The sequence below is a fragment of the Watersipora subatra genome, chromosome 9 (assembly GCF_963576615.1).
Source record: "Watersipora subatra chromosome 9, tzWatSuba1.1, whole genome shotgun sequence".
Lineage (NCBI taxonomy): Eukaryota > Metazoa > Bryozoa > Gymnolaemata > Cheilostomatida > Watersiporidae > Watersipora > Watersipora subatra.
Window position 1 is genome coordinate 2,551,373 of NC_088716.1, and position 25,983 is coordinate 2,577,355.

Here is a 25,983-nt window from a genome sequence, read left to right on the forward strand (position 1 = left end):
ACTGATGTAGTCCAGAACAGTTTTGTAAATCACTGCTTTTTTGGTAAGGCAGTGATGGCTGAAAGTGTCCTGGCTTTCTCACTGGTGCGGACACCTGCAGGTATGAATAGACAACTCCAGAGTAGATAGATAATATTTATCTATTAATAACAAATTTCTACAATTCTTGTCCCACATGTCTAAAAACTTGGTATTTATACTGCTGAGCCATGTTAATACTGAATATTATTTCAGTGTTGCTACATTTGCCTTAGTTCTCATGTAAAAAATGTAAAAAGTAAATGATATTCAGGATTTATCTCCCTCTTGTGTTGCTTGTCATAGTTGAATATTTTAATAATTCAACTCAGTAGATACAGTAGGCTTATTGAAATGCATTTTAGTAATTTTTACTTTTATCCTGAGAAATTGAAATGGTTAAAACTAGGTGCCCGACTTGCTTCTCCATACAAATCACAATACTTGTGGAAACCTATTACTTTATTTACTCATGTCGCCCTGAATAGTTTTGTGAGAATGAACTTTTACAATTTTTAGGCCATGTGTATAAAAACTTGGTATTTATACCGGTGAGCCTTGTTAATACTGAATATTACTTCAATATTGCTACATTTGCATTAGTTCCCATGTAAACAGTGAAAGATATTCAGGATTTATCTCCCCTTGTGTTGCCTGTCATAGTTGAATATTTTAATAATTCAACTCAATAGATACAGTAGGCTTATGGAAACGCATTTTAGTCATTTTGACTTGTATCCTGAAAAAATTGAAAAGGTTAAAATTAGGTGCCCGACTTGCTTCTCCATGCAAATCACAATACTTGTGGAAACCTATTACTTTATTTACTCATGTCGCCCTGAATAGTTTTGTGAGAATGAATTTTTACTATTTTTAGGCCACATGTATAAAAACTTGGCATTTATACTGCTGAACTATGTTAATACTGAATATTACTTCAATATTGCTACATTTGCCTTAGTTCTTATGTAAACAGTAAAAAGATATTCAGCATTTATCTCCACCTTGTGTTGCCTGTCATAATTGAATATTTTATATAATGGATACAGGAGGCTCATTGCAATGCATTTTTGTCATTCTCACCTGTATCCAAAGGTATCAAAATAGTTAAAACTAGGTGCCCGACAGGCTTGCTATGACATTCTCACCTATTTTCGCTTGGCCTAGACTCACTTGAGAGGGGTTGTCCATTTTATTCTGGCTGATAACATATGTGACCCGGGCAGTCAGAATGTACAATTGTGCTAAAACCACATTTTTGAGTTATTTAAAGATTTAAAATCAGCAAATTCTGAGGATTTTAATGCGTCTTAAATTTTTTTAAATTGGATTATTTATACCCAGGTTAGGCAAGATTTAGTAGAGAAGGTCTCATGATAAACTAAAACTGTTGTTTTGAGTTTAATCAGAATAAAGTTGGTGATTCATGAACTGTAAATCATGGTATTTTCTTACAAATCAAAATGCCATAGCGACCAACCACTTAATCTCAACCTATATTGATGAAACCCGGCAATCTTCACAATAAAACCTTGAAACAGATGATCGTTGCATTTTTATTCCAATTCGATTGACGGTTGACATCCCAAAGGTCATGGTAAGGTTAACAATATATGTGGCTAAAAGCTCACCGTCCTGGATGTATTCATTAAAAGGGTATGCTTCAAACTGGGCAATTCTCATCAAGCTATATTGCTATGACTGCATATAATGACAGTCCAACAACTTAACAAAGAGCTGGATGTGTATTCAGAATTGTCCACCTATACAGAAGGTCGTGGTAAGGTCAATGATGCGGAAAATATGTGATGCGAAAATATCAACCCAACTCATCAAGTGACTATTCAATCTAGAGCTCTTTTTATGTAGTTTACCACTCACACAGTGTAGCATGAGTACGCTGCAGAGATTTATTGTAGCACATTGGAGAGGTTTGTTTGTTATGCTAGTGGCAATTTGTCCCAACGCAACCATATCCAATGTTTCCTTCGGCAATCCTTGATATACAGTTCTAATGAGGCTTAATTGTTCAGATGACAAAAAACTAGCGCATAATTCCCTACATTTGCACCCACTTATTAGTTTGATGTCAACAGCTAGAATGGGAATGTTATCAGCAGTAATAGGCTGATCGTTATTCTCTGTAATTTGATTTAATTAATTCGCATTATCGTTAGCAGCCACATACTGCATAAGCAGCTGTATTTCTAAGGTTGCCCTATTATCACAATTCTCATCATCGCTTTCACTATGATCTGAGGCAGTTGACTCAGATTCTAAGTAGAAATACTCATCTAGCATCAACAAGCCGTAATTTTGCGATTGTTTATTTTGTTCTGGCCTGAAGCATTAAAAGAGGAATTGGCCACATACATGCGCGCACCCGCAGTTAGAGCCTACAGTTATAATCTTGGGTTATGAAAAATTCCATAGCAACCACCAATATGGGTATAGTCAGAGCCGTATACGTAGTTTCACAGAGTCCCGTGACCAAAAGCCGGAAACAAAAACGCTTGATTCCAAACAAACCCGATCGACATGCTGATCTCTAATGGAATATTCTTACCTCGCTCTCAACATCTCACTCTTTTGCATTTACGTTATTACAAAAATAATTTGTAGTTTCTTGTAGGAAATTATGTCCTTTTTCAAGTGGTGTATAATACAACTATCAATTTCAAAGCGACTGCTAATGAGAGTAGTTTTTGTTGATTAATGTTGCGGCTTCTACATTATAACTTATATAAAAATAGTAGGCGTGGCCTGTTTGTTTGGATTTGAGCTCCCTCCCGTATACGCTTCTGTTGGTCACCGGACTCTGTGAAACCATACGACACTGGGTATAGCTAAATGGCAATTCTGGATTTATGATTGGTCAGACACAAAAATAAACAAGACCACGTGAAAGAGCAGGGTTGAATGCACTGTAAACCACTGTTTACTAAAATAGTGACGGTGAGTCATATAATAGCGCCGAAGCACGATTAGCGCGCTATTGTGAACAATGGAATTACCGCACGATTGTACATTCTGACGGCCGGGGTCACATATACTAAAGGTAATACAAAAGACATTTCGTTTATTATTGAGAAATAAATTAATATACTTTATTACAATATTGTTTTGTGAAGATCAGCATAAAAAGTAATACAGAAAGTAGATCAGCATACATGTAAATCATGGCATTTCAATCCCCATAAAAACTTCCATCAGATTCATCGTCGTCCTCGTCATCATCATATACATCTAAGTCCTGGCATAGTGATACGGCTAGCTGCATATCCTAACAATAGAATAATTCAATGAATGAAATAGACAGGTTGAGTTTTCTCGATCCAGCCAGGAAAATCATCAGTCATGGCATCAAATAATACTGGATGTTTTTTAAATCTGTCAATTTCTGCTATATGAAATGTTGTTGCTGACTGGCAAACAGTGATTGGCAAAAGCTTGATCACTATTGCGATACTGTTCTTCCCCAATTTAATAGTACGTACCTCAACTTCCTCAGAGAAGAAAACAGAGGATTTTTCGACCATGTTTTGAAGAAATATGGCCTCTTCACCATTACATGTATCAAATTGCTGGACTGAAAATGAAGAGGACCAAATTAGCCAGAAATCTGAACTCAGAATTCAACTAAATACTTAAAAAAGTATCTTATGTTTCAACGTGATGTTGTAGACAATTTGTTATAGAATGGACCTGCTAAAAACAACTGAGACATCACTATTGATACTATATCATGTATATTAAGCATCTACAAACACGGATAAGAAACTCACCTATTGTTCTTATCATTGTATGCCTTTCCTGTTCTAGAATAGGGATTTCTTCTACAGTTCTCTGCCACAATTGATAGCTCTCCACTGCCTTAAGAACATCCTGTGAGAAGGTCATATCTGAAACATCAAAAAGTGACATCAGCATGGCTTGCTAATATAGGGTTTTCATGTGTAAAAGTTGAACAAGGAATGTCTAGATTTGTTGCGGGGAATTGATATTTCATGAAAAAACTTACCTCCACGGACAACTGCCCATGGGAATAACCCTGACTTCAAACAGCTTTGCAGCTCTTCTGTTGTCGTTTCTGGATGGATGTTGCTGTACTCTAAAGCCTTTTTCTTATAGCTGCAATGGTTTGCACGCAGACGCGATCTCAACTTCTGTGCAATTTTTCCACTCTCTGTTAATATAAACAGCAATTACATTCTCGATAACACAATACATAGAAAAATTTTAACTTTGATTTTTTTTCAGAGAGATCACCCGACAAACCTACCTGATTTCTTAAGAATATCTTCTTGCCGCAGGATATTGACTCTGAGGTTTTCTAATACAGCTTGTATGTTATCTGGTTCTGAAAGATAATACAATATATCAATCACAACATTCTAATCATACATCTATATGTATACTTCTCAAAGTATGTATGTGTGTATTCCGGCTATAGCTATTATTAAAATTGCTATTATTAAAATAGCTACAGCTGGACAATGCTGACGCAACATCATGGCGTATGTCATTAGAAGCCTAACGCTTATTAGCAAGCTTAATGGAATTTTCCAGTGGCAGTGTGCCAGGCTAATAGCAAAGTGGCAGGTAGCCTGTCTTGACAAAATGTTGTTTTTTGTAGGGTTGTCCCCCGTCGAGCGGGCGAGCAACAAAACAGCTTGTCAAAAGACGTACTGCACCTGATGCATCAGGTGCACTTATAGGGAGTTGTTCTCTTCCGTCTATGCGGCTTGGTGGCAATGCTATGTCGGTCGCTCCATTGGTAATCATAACCGATTTCGCGCAAAAAATTATGTAGAAAGAAATAAGATTACAACGTTTAACCAAAGACTGTTGGTTGTTTACAATAGAGAATTTAGTAGAATTTAAGAATAAAATAAATTGAAAATAAAATCCATAAGAACAAATAAAACTGACTGATACAAAAATAGAAATTAAACTGACTGAGCGCACAAATAATGACATGTTTAGTCGCTGTTGTTGCCTAAGTTCTCAAGTTCTACTAAAGTTTATCGCAGAGACTGCTCGCTAGTTAAGCGCTATAATCTTATTTCTTTCTACATAAATGTTTGCGCGAAATCAGTTATGATTACCAATGGAGCGACCGACATAACATTGCCACCAAGCGGCATAGACGGAAGAGAACAACTCCCTATAAGTGCAGCTGATGCATCAGGTGCAGTACGTCTTGTGACAAGCTGTTGTGTTGCTCGCCCGCTCGACGGGGGACAACTACGCAAAAACTACAATTTGTCAAGACAGGCTAAGTGGCAGGCAACTCTCATCACTCCTCATTGTTTATAAGCTAATTTTTAATACCCGGGCAACGTTGGAGGCACAGCTAGTTGTTACTATAAACTACAATGAGCATATTTCACCATGAAACGTGAAACGTCATTTTTGCATCAGGGCCTCATATTATTCATACTCATATTATTATGAGCATTATCATGAAATACAAATCACCCACTGCTAATTGACACAGAAAAACAATCATTTATTCTCTAAGCATGTGGAAATAGTATAATTAAAAAACTCACTTGGCGGCGGCTTGCAACAAGGATTGCTCTGGCCTCAAGTTCAGTTAAAGTTAACCCAAATGAGTGGCAGTGTGCATCCACTTGTGCCTCTAGAATGGGTAGTTGTTTCTTGGCCTAAAACAAGATGTACTCAGCACTATAATTCTTCACTTGTTGTATAACTGCAATAAAGCCAATTATTTATTGAGAAAGCTTGGCTTTTTGTCAATAGTTAAAACAAATTGAACATGGGTAACAGTACGATTTCATCCTATATGATTGCTGTTCCTACATACTTTGGAAAGAGATGTAAATATCTGTTTGGGCAGATTGACAAACTTTCGGAGATTCCAAAAAGCTGCCCCTTGCTCCAAGCGTCTCCGTCTACCTTGAAACAAGAGAATTAATTGGGAAGTCATACCATTGACAAGTTGGCACTTAGGCACAATAGGCGCCAAAGTCACCAATGTGTATTGTCATTAACCTAGTTATAAAACATATCACAGTGGTACAATACATTTAACATTGTCAAATGCAAAGCTAATAACTTACCCGATAGGTTTTAACTATCGGGTAAGTTATTAGCTTACCCGACAGTTAAGGCCTAAAAATACCTCCCTTGACAATATATAAAATAGTGCTCACTGAATAAACTCACCATCTGATGTCATGTGTCTTGTTACTTTTCCCAATCGGGACATGTAGCTATTAACAAGTTCTGTAGTCTCCCCAGTACTTAATCCTGTTCCTACAGTGACTGTTCCACTCCATTTCACCTGAAAAAAGCAAAAAAAGAAAATTTTGGTAATACGAAACTTGAACTAAAGTAGATGAACGATTACTATATTCATTAGACAGATTACTGACAACTCCAACGGTGAGCTTTATTCATTAGACAGATTACTGACAACTCCAACGGTGAGCTTTATTTATTAGAGAGATACCTGACAACTCCAACGGTGAGCTTTATTGATTAGACAGATACCTGACAACTCCAACGGTGAGCTTTGGCGTGCATGATACTAAGGAACGGGCGTTGCTGCTGTGGTAGCCTCTCCAGCCGCTCTAGCCAAGGCCAGTATCTGCACATTGTATCAAGGGCAATGAATTTTGCACCTTGAACTTCTCTCTAAAAATATAATACATTAGCTTTATGGAGGGAGCATCGTAGCAAAAACTATTTAAGATTTCTGCAATAGAAAGACCATTGTAATAAGTAGACAGACATTCCTGTTGCCAGAAAAGAAGTTGTAGGTTTTAGGGAGGCTTGTGAATTTTTTCTGTGACAATAAAAAAGGTTGACTGGATCGATGATGAGGTATTATGGACAACCACCAATACATGCATAGTGTACGGATACGCGTATATCTCCCCTAGTCATATCCAATCCCTTCAACAGGAAACAGTGGCGGCATGTGGCTAGCAAACAACCAGTCACATCCTTCTTGGAGAATGCTTTTCTTTTGGCAGACGCAGCCTTCCACACCGTATCACCACATCTATTGGAGACCTGTCATAACGATTTAGGTAATTGAGGTATATAAAGACAACCACAATTGGCCAGGTTCATTGGCTATAGACCAGGACTTCCCAGCAGTTATCTTTTCAAGATATTCCATATAGTTTTTAAAATATTCTAAATTTGACCCATAAAACTTACTAAGATTTTTTTAACTTGGGTAGATGGCAGCACTATCAATTCAGTACACTGATTGATTATTCAATGGTACAGCCACCTTGCTGTATGGGGTTTATTAGGCCTGCAACCAAACAATTCACTTGATTCTGCTATACCTATGGGTACCTATTCTGGGTCTTCATAAGGTATGAGATTTCAGAAATGCATTACAACTGAATTGTGATTGGATGGTTTTTAATCAACAGGGTTTAAAAACTTGGCTGTGATTAAGACTAATGAGGTTGCTAGATAGTTTTGACGACCATAAACTCACCGAATTGTGTTTGCTGTTCTTTATACGCGTGACCTGCTCTTCAACGTCGTTAGTAGAAACAAAAAACTCACTTGGCTCCTCAATTCCTGATGAAACTCTAAGATCAATGACAAGAATCAAATTAAAAAATGAATAAACAAAGGCTTCCTCTTTGAATTACTACACAATAGCCCCACTTGGGAAATCTAGTAATAGAATGCGAATAATATAGTTGCACATCAAAACTTTAAACACACATCATATTAAAAGCGTTGGGTGCGTCCAAACATTTTATATGCTGAATGGAGCTAGTGCTTAGTAATTTGAAGATTTGATGATAGGCAGAACCCACTGTCCCAAAATGAAATTAACCCATATTAAATTGTTACTATCTGTAAACACAGAGAATGCAAAAATCTGATATATGGTTTTTTCATTAGATATCATACCTGCCGGCAGCTCTATAGTGCACTAGTTTTGCATTCCCGTCAATGTGAATCGCATGGGGCTCGTCCAAACATGCAGGGCAACTGAACAAACTACCACCGGTAGCTTTAGATAAATAGTCTGTTTCTTGAATCCTCCATTCCGACATTGAATAGTTGAAGACATCTTGTTTGAGCATGAAACTCTAAATAACAACACAACACCTTTCAAATCTAATGGAAAAGTCAAAGAAATGTCACAAAAGACTCTGTGTCTAGTTTTTCTGCTAATTGGATCCTTGCTTGATAACAAATACGGCATTGCGCAAGTTGGCTGACTTTATAGCTCGACACTCTACACGTTATATAATGATGATATCACTAACATCCACTGTGAACATAACGATCAGATGTGATACCTCGCCATCCAAGGATGAGATAAAGCTGACGGAATCTAACAGACTTTTAAGGCTTAGAGATGGTGAGAAGTGCTGCAGGTTTGAAGCACTCAGAAGAAAACTAAAGTTGAAGTAAGCTCTTCCCTCAACGTCAACAGGCCAAAGTCCATACTGGACCAGCTGTTGAGGCTCCCGCCAAGAAGACCACGAACAGGCTTCACAGACCATAACGTCTATTTTTTGGCTGACCATTCCTGAAAGATTAGTTCAGTTTTTACAAACACAAAAAACATTAGCCTATTCTAGTACAGCTAACTAGGGTAGCCTATGTTAGTACAAGTAACCCAGGGTAGCCTATACTAGTACATCTAACCTAGAGTAGCCTATTCTAGTACAGGTAACCTAGGGTAGCCTATATTAATATAGGTGACCTAGTGTAGCCCATGTTAGTACAGGTAACCTAGAGTAGCCTATGTTAGTACAAGTAACACAGGGTAGCCTATACTGGTACATCTAACCTAGAGTAGCCTATGTTAGTACAGGTAACCTAGGGTAGCCTATACTAATACAGCTAACCTAGTGCTCGTAAAGCTAACCTTTGCTAGTATAACTAATCAATTCAGTTGAAAACATACCTTCAAAAGAAATAATTCTAACCATCTCATATCTACCAGGTGGACAGAACAAGGTTCCATTGCAGTCTGGGCAAACCTGATGAATGGCAGACTGACGATCATCTGTAAAACTAAATGAAAAATGAAAAACATAATTGCCTTTTATTATCTTCTGAATTTGTGATATATATATATTCGACATATTCTTGATCATCTCAGATACCGGAATAACACGGAGATGCTCACCAACTATCTTTTTTCGCACTCTCATTCCATCCGCAAACAATCTCCCAATCTTCTCTCGGTGAAGATCCCAATTCCCTTTCTGGGTCTGGATGTAAGTCTTCTTACGGTGTCTCAATGACTTTAGTCTGGTCAAAATAGTTTCATCTACAATAACACATTAGATAGTACAACCAGTGTGTTAGTTAAACATGAATATTAATAAATTATAAGATGTATGAGGAAACAAAAATTCATTTTACAACTTCTCAGACATGTAAAAGGACCAATCAGATTGCAGCAGACTCATTATAGCGGTAGATTCAAGCTTGTTCAGTCAAATGACCTTAGGTCTAAGATTTTTGGCAATACAAACAGCCAGCCATGCACAAATGCCACCAAACCTAGCCAGCTTCATTGGCTATAGACCAAAACTGTCCATACCAAGTATTTTCTAGAGACCCCATGTAGGTTTCAAGATATTCTATTTGAGCAGTAGGCAGCACTTGATTTGATTGACCTTGACCAGTCCTATCATCATGTGAGTGCAATGATTCATTGGTACAGCCACCTTGTATAAGTTTTGCTAAATGGGTATAAGGGTATGGTTAATTAAGCCTGCAACCAATCGATTCACTTGATTCTGATAATCCCAGTGGCAGGTGTGCTGGGTCTTTATTACCTATGCAGCCTGTGTTTGTTATGACATCACCTCCACTGCCATCACCAATTTCCATATCACAAGCTGGCGTATCTATAATATGAAAATCAATATTGGTAATTAAAAAATACAAACAGGAATAGAAAGCACACAACAGCACATTGATTTAATAATAGTATTTCCTTTGCTCCGGCTCTCACCTGTAAAAGTGGTTGCTGCTATTCTACTGTTGTCAATTGCATTCTTCAATTTATGGAGACTCTCCTGGGCTTTTTTTTGCTCTTACTCTGCCTCTTCTCTTGAAACATACAATGCATGTTAACAACTAGGCAAGAATCATGATACCCATAATTACGCTACACATGGCATATTAATAAAACTGTATCACTGTCAAACTTTTTGACAGTGTGATAGTTCATGATAAATGCTCAAAAAATATAAAGCCAGCACTGGGCCTTGCTGAACCAACGTGTAGTGTTTCATTACTTACTTTCCAATTGATCCTAAACGCCGGTTCAAGGCATGTAGGGTATATTAACCTGTATCACTGTATATTAACTGAGCTCTGAGTAAAGTGAATCAAAGTATAGTTGTTGGCATAAAATGAGGGTTATAAAGTGGTAAAAACTATATATACGAGTATTTATGTATCATCAGTCCGATTTTTTAAGGCCAAAGGTGATATAAATGATATATATGAGTATTTGTGCATATCAGTGAGTATTATTAGTCTGATTGTCTGTGGGCGGAAAAAATATTTTAACTTGGTTTTTAATGCGATTGTAAAAGCTAAATCGCCACACATTTGTTCGGTGTTGGTGGCTTAATATTTTACTTCTAGTGTCATGTGTCACAAGTGCAAATTTAATGTATTCATTTAATTGTATGTTATAGAGACTCGCTTCAATCTTTCTCAGAAATAGGGTATCCAGACTGTCTCGCCTGTCATTCAGAAAAAGAATTTCATTTTCGTCGCGGCATTTTGTTATACTAGCTCTTTTACGGAGCCAGAAAATCCTTCACCAAAGGTTACCAAATACAAGCCCATCCATTATCATAAGTCAAGATTGAATAAACCAACTTTAAATACATAAATAATTATATATGATATTGAATATATTAATTTTAGTAAATAATAACAAAAAAATAATGGTTTATAGTCAAATATAACAAATGGTAAAGTACAGACCTTTTCTCATTCTGTTTCTCCCGACACGACCAGACTCCACAAGTTGTTTGAGCGTTTCCATGAGCCAAAATTTATGAGACTTAGTAGTTTAGTAGTCTTGCAAAGCGTTGTGTTCAAGTTATTAGTGCTGAAGAATTGTCAAGCAAAATAATAAATATTTATCCCTTCGCAAGCGGTGCTGTCCGAATACAACAGCGCACCTAACAAAAAAATCTACGGCTCGGCATAGATATAGAGATAAAACGCAACTTTCCATTGGGTGCAGAATCGTTAGGGACAATTCGACCGTGTGCGTCGTAGAACGCCCATCGACGAGATCAGGCGACCATGAAGCACGACCGATTTCGTGGATAAGCTACACGCGTCTATCGACCATTTTGAGCGCATGAACTGCGGTATGGGCTGGAGAAAAGCTAGTCATAAGCATAGATACTTGCTATAACTATGATCATTATATATTATTATAATTACTAGCACCCTAGCAGTCAGATGTGCTGATAGAAACAGTCAGGTATTTTGATAAAGCACAGAAAATGAGTATTTGTACAATATCTTTAACATCGTGGAAGGCGAGTGATTTATGTGAGTGACAGCGTGTCTAGTGTAACTTTAGAAAGTTTAGTATTTTTCAGTATTTGTGTTTTTTTATAATTTCAATTGATAGCAGTTGAAACGCTCATAGCTAGCGTAAACGAGGGTATGATGGCTATAGAATAAACAGAATAGGCCAGCATAACCCTGCAACTTGAATGTAAATGTCAATATCAACTATAGCAAATATAGCAACTAGCGAGATCATTAGGGTGCGTATTTTTCTTCTGACTGTTAAAAACGAAATCAAATTTTGTCGATTTTAATATTGAAACATCCTAGCGGACAAATAACCTCAAACCAAATCAACTGTTTAACCCTTTAGCGACTGCGCGGTTACGATAGAAAAACCACTAGAGTACCGGGCAATAACTTGCGCGAGTTGAGCTTTTGACATGAACGCATGGAAACTGCAGTAACTTACAACAAAAATGTGGCAGTTACATAAATTAGTATGCATAAGAAAGCTGAAAAATTTTCTACAAACTGATGCTTCTTCTACGTCGACAACTTGCAAATACTTACTAACAAAAAGGTCAATTTGCTGGAGCTATGAAATTTTTATTTTTGTATGCAATTTTCAAATGTATTTTTCTAATTGATATAAGTAATTGACAATGTTGTACAAACGATACTTGCATAGAGTCATATGTTCACAACAATTTGCAAAAAAAAACTGATCGTCGAAGAGCATTGAACACGGAGTTACAAGCTCCGTTGCAATGCAGGAACGCCTTTCGAAATTTTCAGCGCAAGACTCTAACAACCTGCAAATAATGGAGGCGCGACATGGTCGTCTAAACTTGGCTATAACTCGCATGCAAATTCGCATGGAGCTGTAAATGGATATGCATTTGAAAACTTAGAAATTTTTCTACAAACAGCCATATATTCCCTGTACATCGGCTGGGAACACTTTCGTCACAAACCAGATTTGACGAAGTTGTCACCCCTCTACCATGAAATTTCGATAACAAATACATTTTTAGAAGCAATATCTCTGCCAAAACCGGTTCATGATAAGCATATGCATGGTGTCATATGTTTACAAGAGTTTGCAAAAAAAAGGGTCGTCCGAGCGCATCAAAAGTGTACTAAGGTGCTCCTGTGCATCGCGGGTGCAGGCCTACGAAATGCTCCTGACACCATGGCGATAAGCAGTGCTGCAGTTACTGGACTCGGCCCCTCAAACTCTACTATAACTCTCGTGCAAATTTATATAAAACTGCAAATGAATATGGATCTGAAAGCTAAGATATTTTCCTACAGACTGAGATATTTTCCTCTAGGCAGCTTGCGAATACTGCAACTTCAGATCTATATATTCAGTTACTAGAAGTTCCACTGTCATACAGCCCACGACCAAAGAGATGGCCAGAGATATTGGCAAAAAAATAAAAGGTACTAATGGTTGAGAAATGCAATATTAGCAATCAAATGGCTCTGCAGTGCAATAGGATAAATGCAATGGTAGCTGTAATGTACTGGGTGTGGGTGTTATTATATACAACAATAAGCAATAATGAATGGAAAATATGTTTATATTTTCCCCCTGCAACAGGAGAAATGCAATATTGGCCAATATTAGAAATAAAATGCACTGATATTCTTAGAATAATCAGTTTTATTAATATAGTAATAATAGAAAACCAATACACAATTTTGTTTACCTTTTAAAACGTCATAAGTAGCAATATCGAGAAGTTGTGGTATTTATATAGGTTTTTAGAAAATTTATTTAAAAAGTGTTTGGTCATGACAAACAACAACAATGAAAGGAAAATATTACACGTTTATATCTCTCCCTTGCAATAGGAGAAATGCAATGTTGGCCAATATTATAAGTAAAATGCACTGATATTATAAAAATAACCAATATTGTTAATATAGTAATACAGCAATAATAGAAAACCTATGAGCGTTAATGCGACTCGAAGATTTCTGCAAACTGCAGCAAAATAAAAGCTGTTATAAAAGTGTTATAAAGCTGTAGGCCCAATTTACTGTAATGTATGTAATTCAACAACTATAAAGAAATATGTTTATTATAACTCTGAAATGCAAAATTAGAAGTAAAATGGCAAGCTACTGTGTACTATACACAGTTTGAAAGTCGGTTGCGTTGAATGTAGAATGGTTTTGATAAGCAATCTTTAACAGAAAGCGGGTAGGAGCATTCACTCGTATAAAAATGTAGCAAAATAAAAAATGTTCTCGTCATGAAAGGGCGTTGTAGTTTGGCCTTAGCTTGTACGTAAGTTGTAAAGAATTTCGGCTAACGTTTTAAATAATGAAACCTTCGGTGATTGGACAAAAAACATAGGCTGATAAACGGTGTACCACAATTTCGTACCTGTAAATCGGTCTACGCTTCAAACGGTCTACGTTTATTACAAAAACCTTCGAATAAATTCGATTACAAGTAAACAGCACCATAGACTGGTAAAATGAACATGGTTTTCTCGTGAAATACGCACTACTAAATAGTTCTACAACCGGTCGCACGGCTTTATTGGCGTTTCAACTTTCGGTCTTAACTTTTATTAAACCGAGCTTTTCAAGCTTTTTGTGGCAATTTTCGTTCAAATAAATCTGTCTATTTGTGTATAATCCGATCAGATGGGTAAGTTTAAAAATAAAACCAATAATTTACAAAGACTTGGTAACATATTTAAATAGGTTTAAATGTGTTCTGTATCGTTATGATACTTTAACGACTTTACATTCCGATGCTTAAATTTCTTGATGAAATTTCTAGCCAAGGGTTAGTCTCATTGTTGATGAATAATTTTCGTAAGTTGTGTGCACATGCATTTATCATAAAAACTCCCACACATCGCTCCGCTCGTTTGCTCATGGGATTATTTTTTACTGTCAGATTGATATGCATTTCTTGAAACTATAGATTCATGTAACAATTTTGCAAACTGATCGCATGGACGCATGTGTGCTGCAGCAAAGATTGACTGGTTGTGCACAAGAAGAATTGAGCGGTGAGCCTGTATTCGCACAGTTGGTGAAGCAGCAAAAGACAGGAAGCAACATTCATTATGAGCAGAAACGGCAAATGATGGAGAAATCCTTCTGCCAGATGGCAGAACAATATGAGAATGGAACTCTTTGATTTGATGTGGCCCTGAAGAGGGCCGTGGGCAACAAATACATAATAACATACCAACGCACAACAACTACAATATATCATGACATTTTAGCAAATGTATGTACAATAGCTAGCAACACAACAAAACATTTGCATAAACTAAATTATTTTATATACAATTTGGAAATTTATCTAGCATGGTAAGGATCAAAACATGGTTTGCGTAAAGGTACTCCACATGCTTGGCATTTAAATCTAGTTACGTCTCGCTTACGGGTCATCAGCTTGCTTTGGGCAGCGCCTACAAATTCTATATTTAGCTCGTTTACTTTTTCCTGGACTATTTAGCACTAATCTATGAGCAGAAGAAGTTGAAGCGCGGGGAACAGTGTTTTTGCGGCAAGATCCAGTGTATTCAAATATTTGTTCAATTAAATTTTGTCGAAACTGTAAGTCAGTTATTTTACAACCGCTATGGATTCTATAAAGTATGGCTGCATTGTACACACAAATATCTAATAAATGAAAAAATAGTTTTTTGTACCATTTCATGGTTTTACGCACAGCGTTATAGTAATTCAAATTTTGATCAGATTTGTCAACTCCTCCCATGTATTGGTTGTAATCCAAAATAGCAGATGGTTTGCAAACTTTATCCCCTTTATAGTTTACTTTGCCTGTATCTACGACATCCAAGTTTTTATGCATACTTGGAATTACAGAAATATATTTCTTATCTCTCCAACAGCCAATCATACTTTCTCCATTAAAAAAGCTTTTTGTTTCACCTTTTTTAATAGCTTTTCCATTGCAAACTTTCAAATCTTTAGGAACACCTTTTCTGTTTGCACGCAGAGTTCCGCAAACATGAGTGCTATTTTTAATAAGTTCAGCTGCTAACTCTGGCAAATTATAATAATTATCCATATATAAACAACGACCGGAATAAAGCAAACCATTCATTAATTTCATCACTATGTTGGTAGTGATTCCTCTACCAGTTCCTTCGGCTTGTTCTCGCTCATCACCAATGTATACAGACGGCTTGTGCCAGAGACAGATTCGCAGAGAGCAAATAGCTTTATTCCAAATCTAATTCTTTTAGATGAAATATACTGCCTGAAGCTGAGCCGTCCTTTCCAAGCCAGCAAACTTTCATCTGTAGATATAAATTTACTAGGCAGCAAAACAGAAGATAACCGGTCAGATATCATGATTAAAACATTTCCTAGCTTGAATAACTTATTGCCAGCAGGATTTTCCGAATTGTCGGTGAAATGCAAACTGTTCAAAACCATTAAAAACTTATTCCTCGAAATCATTTTACTAAACATTGGCGTTGATAATAACGAATTGGTAGACCAATACGACAACAAATTAGGCTTCTTGACAATACCCATAAGCAAAACTAAACCAAAAACTCGTCAAATATCTTTGCCATCAACAGACTCCCATGCATCGCCATGTTTTTAAAAGGCATATCTATTTGTTTCGTTAACTATAACATTCATGATGGCCGATGTAATAAAAAGCTTTAAATAATTGAAAATACTTATCTGTCCAGTAATTCGACTTTGTACACCTGCCAACCTCTAATCAAAATGCAGTTCTCTCGGTTTTAGATCAGCTCCTCTTTGAAAGCCGAAATTACTCCCTGGTTCAACGTCGGTCGTTTCACTCTCACTTTCGCCATCAGATTCACTCTGTCAATCTTCTTTTTCACTTTCATCGTCTTCCCCACATTTTTCTGACCTGAAATCCTCTTCTTCACTTTTGAAACAGTCGATATCATCCTCTCAACAATTTTTTTTAGCCGAGCTCAAATAATCACGTTCGTCAATGTTGATCAGCTTTCCATAAAGAAAGATCAAATCTTTACAACGTGCTCTTTTTGCACATGCGCATAAAATTTATTATTTATAGCCTCAAAACAGTAGTAAAAAACTTACTGAAAGTGCTCAAATTTTTAATTTTAATTTTTACGGTGTTTTTAAAATAAATAAAACGTTTTAAAAAAGGTTTATCGAAAACGGCAAAAGTGTCGGGTTTGTCGGTTTTGGTACGCTGAGACATTGCTCGTAACCCAACAAATGTTGGTTGTGGAACGCAAAAGGTTAAAGGTTAGGAAAAAATATTACTTTCAATGGGATTTAAACACTCAACTTTCAGTGTGGTGGACCAACATTCAAACACCTGCTATTATCTACCTGTTTTACAAGAAATTAGATTCCAAGTATAATATGAAATCCTTGGTTTGAAGGCTTTAGAGGCATATTCAAAGAATTTTGGGTCAAACAGTTGTAGAGAAAACAATTTTATTTTAATCCAAAATGATTTGCTCGTGCAACCAATTAAATTTATCTGCTTTAGCTACTGATTCTATAAGACCTGCAAGTGAACATAGTCTAAGATCCTAAGTCAATGTGATTAGATATCATATTGACCTCACACTAAAGTTACTCTTTTGTTTATTTACTATAAGAATAGCCAGCCATAAGCATAGAAACTTGCTATAATCATTATATATTATTATAATTACTTGTAGCCTAGTAGTCAGGTGTGCGGATAGAGACAGTCAGGTCATTCAATAAAACACAGAGAATAAGTATTTGTACAATAACTTTAACATTGTGTGAGGTGAGTAATTTATGTGAATGATAGCACATCTAGTATAACTTTAGAAACATTAGTATTTTTCAGTATTTGTGTTTTTTTATTTTCAATTGATTGCAGCTGAAACACTCATAGCTAGCGTAAAGCCTGGTTCCCATATCAATTGCAATACTCCGGCGGTAACACGCTCAGCAAAACGTTTGCGACGCTAGTCTCGGTGGCATATGTTCACATATAAACTGCATCGCTAAATATAATTGCGTAAGCAAATAAAAGGTTTGCTAGCCATGTCGTTGCTATAATGGTGACCTTCACCCGTACAACGCATTTCGGTAACATTTATGAACCATATATGAACATATATAAGACCAGGCTACAAACATGATATACACTTGTATTGATCTTTACTATAATAAGTGTCGTGTCCGTCTAAAGTCACACTAAGTGTATGAAGAAAAAAAGATTGCACAGCACAAGAATAGAACACAGATATTCAGACACTGAATATCACAAAGTTTGCACAACTAAAACTAATTGTGTACATAGTTGTTGCACATGATAATCTCTCGCAGTGCATGAAACTGGCAGCATACCTATTCTGCTATTCCGACAGTGTTCAGAATACGTTGATGTTGTATTGCTGTCTTGTATTGTAAATTGTTAGTTTTCCTCAGGGGCACAATTGAAAAACAGTTATCATGTAGAAAACACAAAAAAACAAAAGTACATGTATATCTTTACTAAACTCAGATAGATCTCGATCCGTCTGTCCATCTATCCATCACCAGAGTTTGAGGTTATGATAAAAGGTAGCTTTTGAAAATATTCCATCTCATGACATTCAGATTTGTAGACCGACGCTGTAACACCTGCACCCATCGGTCGCCTTCAAGTCTTTTTGAATACCCTAGGACACTTATGTATTTGATCATCTAACTTTCATGTTTTCGCGGAGTCGTCCACTCGCAAAAATCTCATGAGCGAAACTAAACTATCATAACAAACAAGAGAAAACGCGGAATTAAATAGCTTTGTTTATTGATAGTCCAAAAAACAAATTGTAGCAAGCGATCAAATCGCAATATCGATCTTAGCAACACAATTCTACCTGCGGCTCAAATTTACAAACTAGTCCTAAATTGAATTATTTTTTCTTTCTGGTGAACTGAACCTGAGGGATCTAGTTATGTTTGTTCCACTGCATTTATTTTCACATCACTACATTTTTGCACTCATTAGAGCTGTGAAATTAAGTCGCAGCAAAATTTTACTTTTTATGCTACTCACGAAACTGAATACTAGCATACTATCACTATGTTTCCATGATGCGCAGTGCTGCGGAGTTGCGCTATCTCCGAATCATGGAAACGGCGTCTTCGCACTGAAATCACTGCGCACTGATCAGTGCGAAGCCAGTGCAAATTCGCAGCAAGGAAACAGCGACTGCGCAGTGGCTGCGCATAGCTCTCATGCCGTGGAGATAGATTTTTCGATAGCCATAAACTAGTACAAAGGTTGTCCTGCTAATCTTGTTTTTTTCACTATTCTTCCGATCTTCTTTCACATAAATTTAATTATAGTCTGCATTCACGAGGATGATGAGGTGATTACTTTCCTGGACTTTGTTATCGATGCCAACACTTCGAAAAATAGGTGGCAAGTCCTAAATTAACGTTTAAATAATATATTACTTAAAAATACTTATTAAAAATATATTACTATGTAAAAAGTGTGTTAAGGTTTGTAAAACCTTGTGAATGTGTATTGTAAATAAAAGTATAATAATGACAGAATAATAAAAAAGACTGTTTATGACGTTCGGTATCCGTGATCGATTCTATTTCTCCATCAGGCGACTCGATTTATACAATTTCTCTTCTCTGGCTAATTTGCGGTATTTGCTGAAAACCACTGCGCAGCATGGAAACGTACAATCCCCTCGGCTTCGGAGGGGGCTGCTTCGCAGTACTGCGCACCATGGAAACATAGTGTATAAGTGTCTTAGGGTAATTGAGTAGTTGCTTATTCTCTGAGTAGTGTCGATACAATACACCTGACAATCTCTAATTTGCAAACTAAACATCCAGGGTACTAGTCTATATAAAATAAGTATGTCTATAAATAATTGGCACCCCTGAGCCCCCCTAGAGAGAACCCTGCATCTCACTAAGGTCTATCAATATGCTGAGCCATCTGAGACTTCTAAATATGACGTCTATCGCTTGCGACATGAGAAGTGTGGAGATATCACTGGGGTTCGCCTAAACACACATGAATCATTCATAAGCAGGCGATAACGTGGGCACGATAAAGTGGGCACACTCACAAACTGCCAATAAAATTACCTATCATCAGCTTCTTAGGCCTATCTCACTTGTTTGGATTGTACACTAAGAGAAGACCAGAAAATATGATTCCTGTATTTTCAACAGTACTTAATATTTTATTATTTTTATATATACTTTTATTAAACTTATGAACATTTCAGTGTTGGTTCTGATGATGTTTCAATTGTAACCACAATAGCAAAATTCTGCTGCTTTATGTTGGTGAACATAAATAAGAAATAAACACTGCATAATAAATAAATATGCATCTTACAAGCAATAAAGTTGTGATGAGAATGTCTAGTGTTATCGCTCTGCATGAGCTGGCTGAGAGATTTCTAGTGCAGATTAGCGCCACACAGTGTAATGTCGCTCTAATTAGCGCCAAGTGTGGTGGTACCTTTACTCTCACCTCAGACAGCATCAACTTCTAACTCACCTCTATTGCGGACCTCAGCATCAGTTATGGTGGAGGCTGTCATCTACTTCCCTGTCATCATCATGGTTTGTAGGTATTTTTTACTGAATATTGGCTGGTCAGAGCTCCACATCGGTTGTATATATGCAGAGAGAAGATTTCAGTAGACACGATGAGCACTGGTGCAAAAACAGAACAGAAAAGCTACAGGTATTATTTCAATTCCATGTAACTATGGATTTACCTGTGATAAAAACAAAAAGAGACAAAACTATCATTATAATAAAGAATTTAACTAGTAACTGGACCACAGGCTACAAAAATGACCAAGCAAGCGTCAGGCCAGCTAACCAGATAGGAATCACTCATCCCAGGCTATTTATAGAACAGTGGTAAGCAGCCAGGACAAGTAAAAAATTAAAACCTGGTTCCCATATTGATTTTGAGACTCGGGCAATAATAATGCGGAGCAAAACGCTTGCGACGCTGGGCTCGGCGGCTTATGTTCACTTAAAACTGCATCACTAATAACAGCATAAAAATTTAAGCTTGCTATGCTGTTTTTTTAATGCTGACTTTCACCTGTACAGTGCATTTCACCCATTTGAGAAATTTGAACAGCTCTAAACTCTTGCGTTGCCGCCGGCAACTACCAGCGGTCCTTGGCAGTACCCGGCGCATAGTTTCCTATTTCACTGCTAATAATCTGTGGTGCTGTCGCTGCAGTTTTGTGACGTATATGGGAATCAGGTTTTAGATCATTGCATTGATTGGGATAAATGCTAAAGCACTGGGTAGAATGCTTGCTTATGGATTTTTAGAAATGCAACAGCAAAAATACCTTCAATGGAGCCACAATAGACCTTTGCCATACGACATCAATTAGTTCCTGTTTTGGCATCAAAGGGTGAAAATGTCCAAAATAATAACTATTTAATGCAAAACCCTGGCAATACTCCTTAAAATTTATACATGTACTGAACATATTAAATATTTGTAACAAAATAGTATGTTAACCTTAGTAACTATAGTTGCTTACAATAACGTTAGTGTATTTAATTGTTATAATATGTTCATGGTTATACGTCTTAGTTTTTCATTTAATGTCATTATCAACCTTAGACCCAAAGCTAATGTATTGAAGTTATATATGTAATTACGTGCATATAGTTAAGCTAGCTAAGTTATGCTTATTTAAGTTGGGTACACAGTAATACATGATGACTAAAATCGGTTTGGTCTGGTGACAATGGACATGGGTGTTACAGAATGATGAATCAAAAAAAGCCATGACCCAGGGACCAAGGTCATTGATACATTAATCACTGCGTCAGTAACATATCACTGAAAGCAGCTTTAGAAAATAGCTCTATAGAGGATGGTAGAACTAACCTTTAGCAAGACACTCAAAAAATGATCTCCAGAGCTTGACCTATAGAAATGAACTCTAGCGTTCCACTATTAAAATGAACTCTAACATTCCACCATAACAATGACCTCGAGTATGTATACCCATAAAATTGACCCCTAGCATTTCATCAACAACAATGACCTCTAGTGCTCCACCAATAACAATGACTTCTACAACTCAACCAATAACAATGACCTCTAGCGTTCCACCTATAAAAGTGACCTGTAGCGCTATGTATATAACTATTACCCCAGCGTTCCACCCATAACAATGATCTCTAGTACTTCACCCATAAATACGACTTCTAGCACTTTATCCATACCAATTACATCTAGCGCTACACCCCTAACAATCACCTCTAGCGCTACACCTATAACAATAACATATAGCGCTCCACCCATAGCAATGACCTCTAGCGCTCCACCCATAACAATAACATCTAGCTATCCACCCATAACAGTGACCTCTAGTACTCCAACCATAACAATGAACTCTAGCGCTCCACCCATTACAATAACATCTACCGCTCCACCCATAACAATGACCTCTAGCGCTCAACCCATAACAACTAACTCTAGCGCTCCACCCACAAACAACTAACTCTAGCGCTCCACCCACAACAACTAACTCTAGCGCTCCACCCATAGCAATGACCTCTAGCGCTCCACCCATAACAATAACCTCTAGCACTCCAACCATAACAATAACATCTAGCGCTACACTGGTAACAATAACCTCTAGGGCTCCAATCATAACAACGAACTCTAGTGCTCCACCCATAACAGTAACTTCTAGCGCTCCACCCATAACAATGACCTCTAGCGCTCCATCCATAACAATGACCTTCAGTGCTCCACCCATAGCGATGACCTCTAGCGCACCATTCATAACAATGACCTTTAGTGCTCCACCAATAACGATGAACTCTAGCACTCCACCCATTGCAATGACTTCTAACGCTCCATACATATCAATGACCTCTAGCGCTCTACCCATAACAATAACCTGAATGAAGCTTTGGTTCTGGCATCAACTTTACTAGTTAACAGTAGGTTATATAATGATAACAAAAGGATATTGTATTATTTTTGACCTGTACCATAGTTTTCACATACATGCATAATTATTCGATATTATTTCATGTCCTAACGAATCCAATTTAGAAGAAGTTGTCACCCCATTGTTAATTATGGATAATTGCTTAGACAGTTTTGTGTCACACCTCTTTCAACACAAGAAATAAAAAAAATATATTGAAGCTTTATCAATTATTCCCATAAAAAACAGGCTGATATGATACATGAATTGTAAAACATGACAAAAAAAGTATTTCTGCAATTTCAATGTGACTAATAGTCTAAATTCTCCCATTGGTGAACTTGTTTACCACTCTTAAATTATTGCATTAAAAAATTATAATTTAAACAAGTTTTTTATTATTAACACCATTTTATAACAACAATTAAACTTTCCAATAGTTGTTTAAAGCCAAAGTTGTGGTAAGATAACTCTGATACATAAACTGTTAAGTAACCATGATATAAAATTGGCTAGGGATGGTTTTGTATCTTATAAGAGTGTTTGTTGCACTCTGGGGTTTGTACATGAGCCATAGATAAAATAACTAGAGTGTTGATCACAAATCACTGAGAGTAACAGGGAGATGCTAACTTCAAGTTTAGGGGTATATGCATGACTAAACAAAGGATTTTCATATAGTTTCCTATCTACCCCCTTTATGGTACAGGAATGGTGCACATAGGGCTAGCAATCCGCCTAGCAGTCTTGATTAGATCAACAAAAATGTTTTAAGAAATCAGCCAAACATTCGTTTGTATTGGTTCAGTTTACAAATGGCTGATCCTCTGTAACAACCAATCAGATCAGTTGGATTGAAGTTCTATTATCTCACACAGAACTAGCTAGCATGTGCTAATAACCAATAAAAATAATGACCGCATTTGTATACGTAACAACATATGGTAGGATAGATTGTTCCACGTGCTCCTTTACAAAGCTTTCACAAACAACTCAAATGTTATCCTATGTTATCCTTTACAAAGGTTGTGAAAAAAACTCAAACAGTGGAGGCTGAACAAAAAAGTCTGCCACAATTATATCAAACTTGCACCCAGGCAGCTAGTCTAGTGTGCTGTGAGAAGTTATCAGGTGCGATGATAGAGCACAGACAATAACTATCTGTGTGATTATTCTGATATTTCAAAGGGTAGTAGATTGGCCCAAGTATTAGAGAGTCAGTCTACCAAGCTGACTATCAGGAGTTCAAATCTTGTATGATGTAGTCTTTTTCCAATCTTAACCTGTAGCTACGGATGGACGGACAAGATTACCAATACATAGATCTAGACTCACCTCAAGTCTATGAATAGATGATCCATAGAAGTAATAGTAGAAATCAAGGTGAATACAGCCAGATGTAGAGCAGAGGTGAGACATTTCTACAAATACCCTCATGTACCTATAAATAACAAACATAGGAAATCACTGCACCGTCATAGCTCTGAGAAATTCAAAAAAATAATTTACGAGACAACATTGATAAATTTTTATAAACACGCAAGGAATTCACACACAGAATCAGCTATGTAAGGGAGCAAGGGAGCTTGACTGTAGAAAACCTGCAGTGCTTCTTCATGATTATGTGACAATCAATTTTTCTATAGAAACATTGGAGGCCTTCTCAATCACTAGTGTTTCATACCATCTATTTTTGACAGATGTTTTATTTTCGTACCACATGAATGGTTAGAAAAGTGGCATATTTAATTCTTCGAAGTAATTCAAACCTCCGATTCAAGGAGGGGTATTTTTAAAAACATTGTATCAACAACGACGTACTGCGTATGATGTAAACATCAATATTCGTATTATTGCACAAATCGTTGCGACCGGAGGTTGGAGTTTCATCATCTTCATTGATGACATCCTTACAGCATTTCTACACAGCTCTGTTTTCAACGTGTGTGTTCTAAAAACATTTTAAAACATGTTTATTTCAAAATGTTAAAACACAAACATTTTATAAATATTTCAAAATGCCAAAAGTTGTGGGAAGTTTTTCTTTTAAAGTCAGAGTTTTTTTTTCAAAAATAGTGAACTCTCTGTTCTCAGACGAGTTAACATCACTAATCTCAGCAATGGTTGTATTAAACTTTTTGTTAACGATAAATAGTCATTGTGAATTGAAAGGGGAAGATTTACATTTGACCTTGAATGCATTTTAATAGTGTCAGCTGTAAGCAGTCATTGTGAATTAACTGTGTTTTATATCACAGCTGAATAGATAGTGTCAGCTGCGATGTAAAACATGCGCCCCTCTGTAGCTAAAAGCGCAACAGGCTTATATAGAAAACTCGGACAATTTTGTTGTAGCGTGTGAACTCGTCAGCTACAAACAATTGGGAGTTGTGTGACCACTACTGAGAATCATGTAAGTTCGTCCTCCTCATTCTACGATCAAAACCAGCATTTTGAAGCTCAAAAATGCAGCATGTAATGTTAGTGATTGTGTCTGGCTACTTCTCAAGGTGTCAGACACAATCCAGCCTTCTCAAGCCAGTTACAGCTCCTGTCACAGAGGTATCTATCTCTATTGGCTACTGGCTAATTAGGTCATTTGGCATGTTGCAATTGACCTCAATTGGTCTATTGGCATTCTTCCAAAGGATTCCAAGTTTGTTCAACTCTAAATACGTCTCCAAAGGTTGGCTACAGCAAAGAAATATTTTGTCTAGCATGTAGCAATGCCTTTAAGCACACAGAAAATATTGAACCTTATTAAGATATGAATTAGGTAACATACATCCACTCATTTCCTAGCCTTAGTATACAAATATCCTATACACTAAATACCAATCAATATGAGCTAATAAAATAACCAATAGTTAATAGCCACATGGCAGCTGGTAGTTACTAGCACAAGTAATACCAGTGCTACTAGGCTCCTAGCTACAACCTCAAGTACTTTACTATCTGGTATCGAGTATACTTGTCTTATCTAGGTTCATGGTACACAGGCTAAATAAGAGGAGTTGGTTAAAAATCGTCTTTTGAAAATAAATTGTAAGTGATTGATTAAGAAAAATTATACATTCTAAGAAAGTAGTTAGTAGAAGGTAGATTATTATGGTGACTATTATCAATACAGTCATATCTCAGCATATGAGTGTCTAACATACGAGAAATATAAGCCACAAGCATGTGAAAGGGTGGTCGAAGCGACCATAAGGTGCCCTAGCGTATGAGCGGCAGCTTTAGAGAACGGCATGACTCTGTCTATTTTTTTCGATGAGTTTAAGAAAGTTTTTTGAACAAACTGGCTAAAAGTGATGCAAAAAGTGCCAAACTGGACAAATGTCATACGAGCAGCACATCTATCCATGTGAGCAGCACATCTATACATGTGAACAGCACATCTAAACATGTGAACATTACATCTATGTATATGATCAGTACATCTGTACAAATGGGCAAGAAAATTTTAGCTACAGAATATCTGTACATATGTACT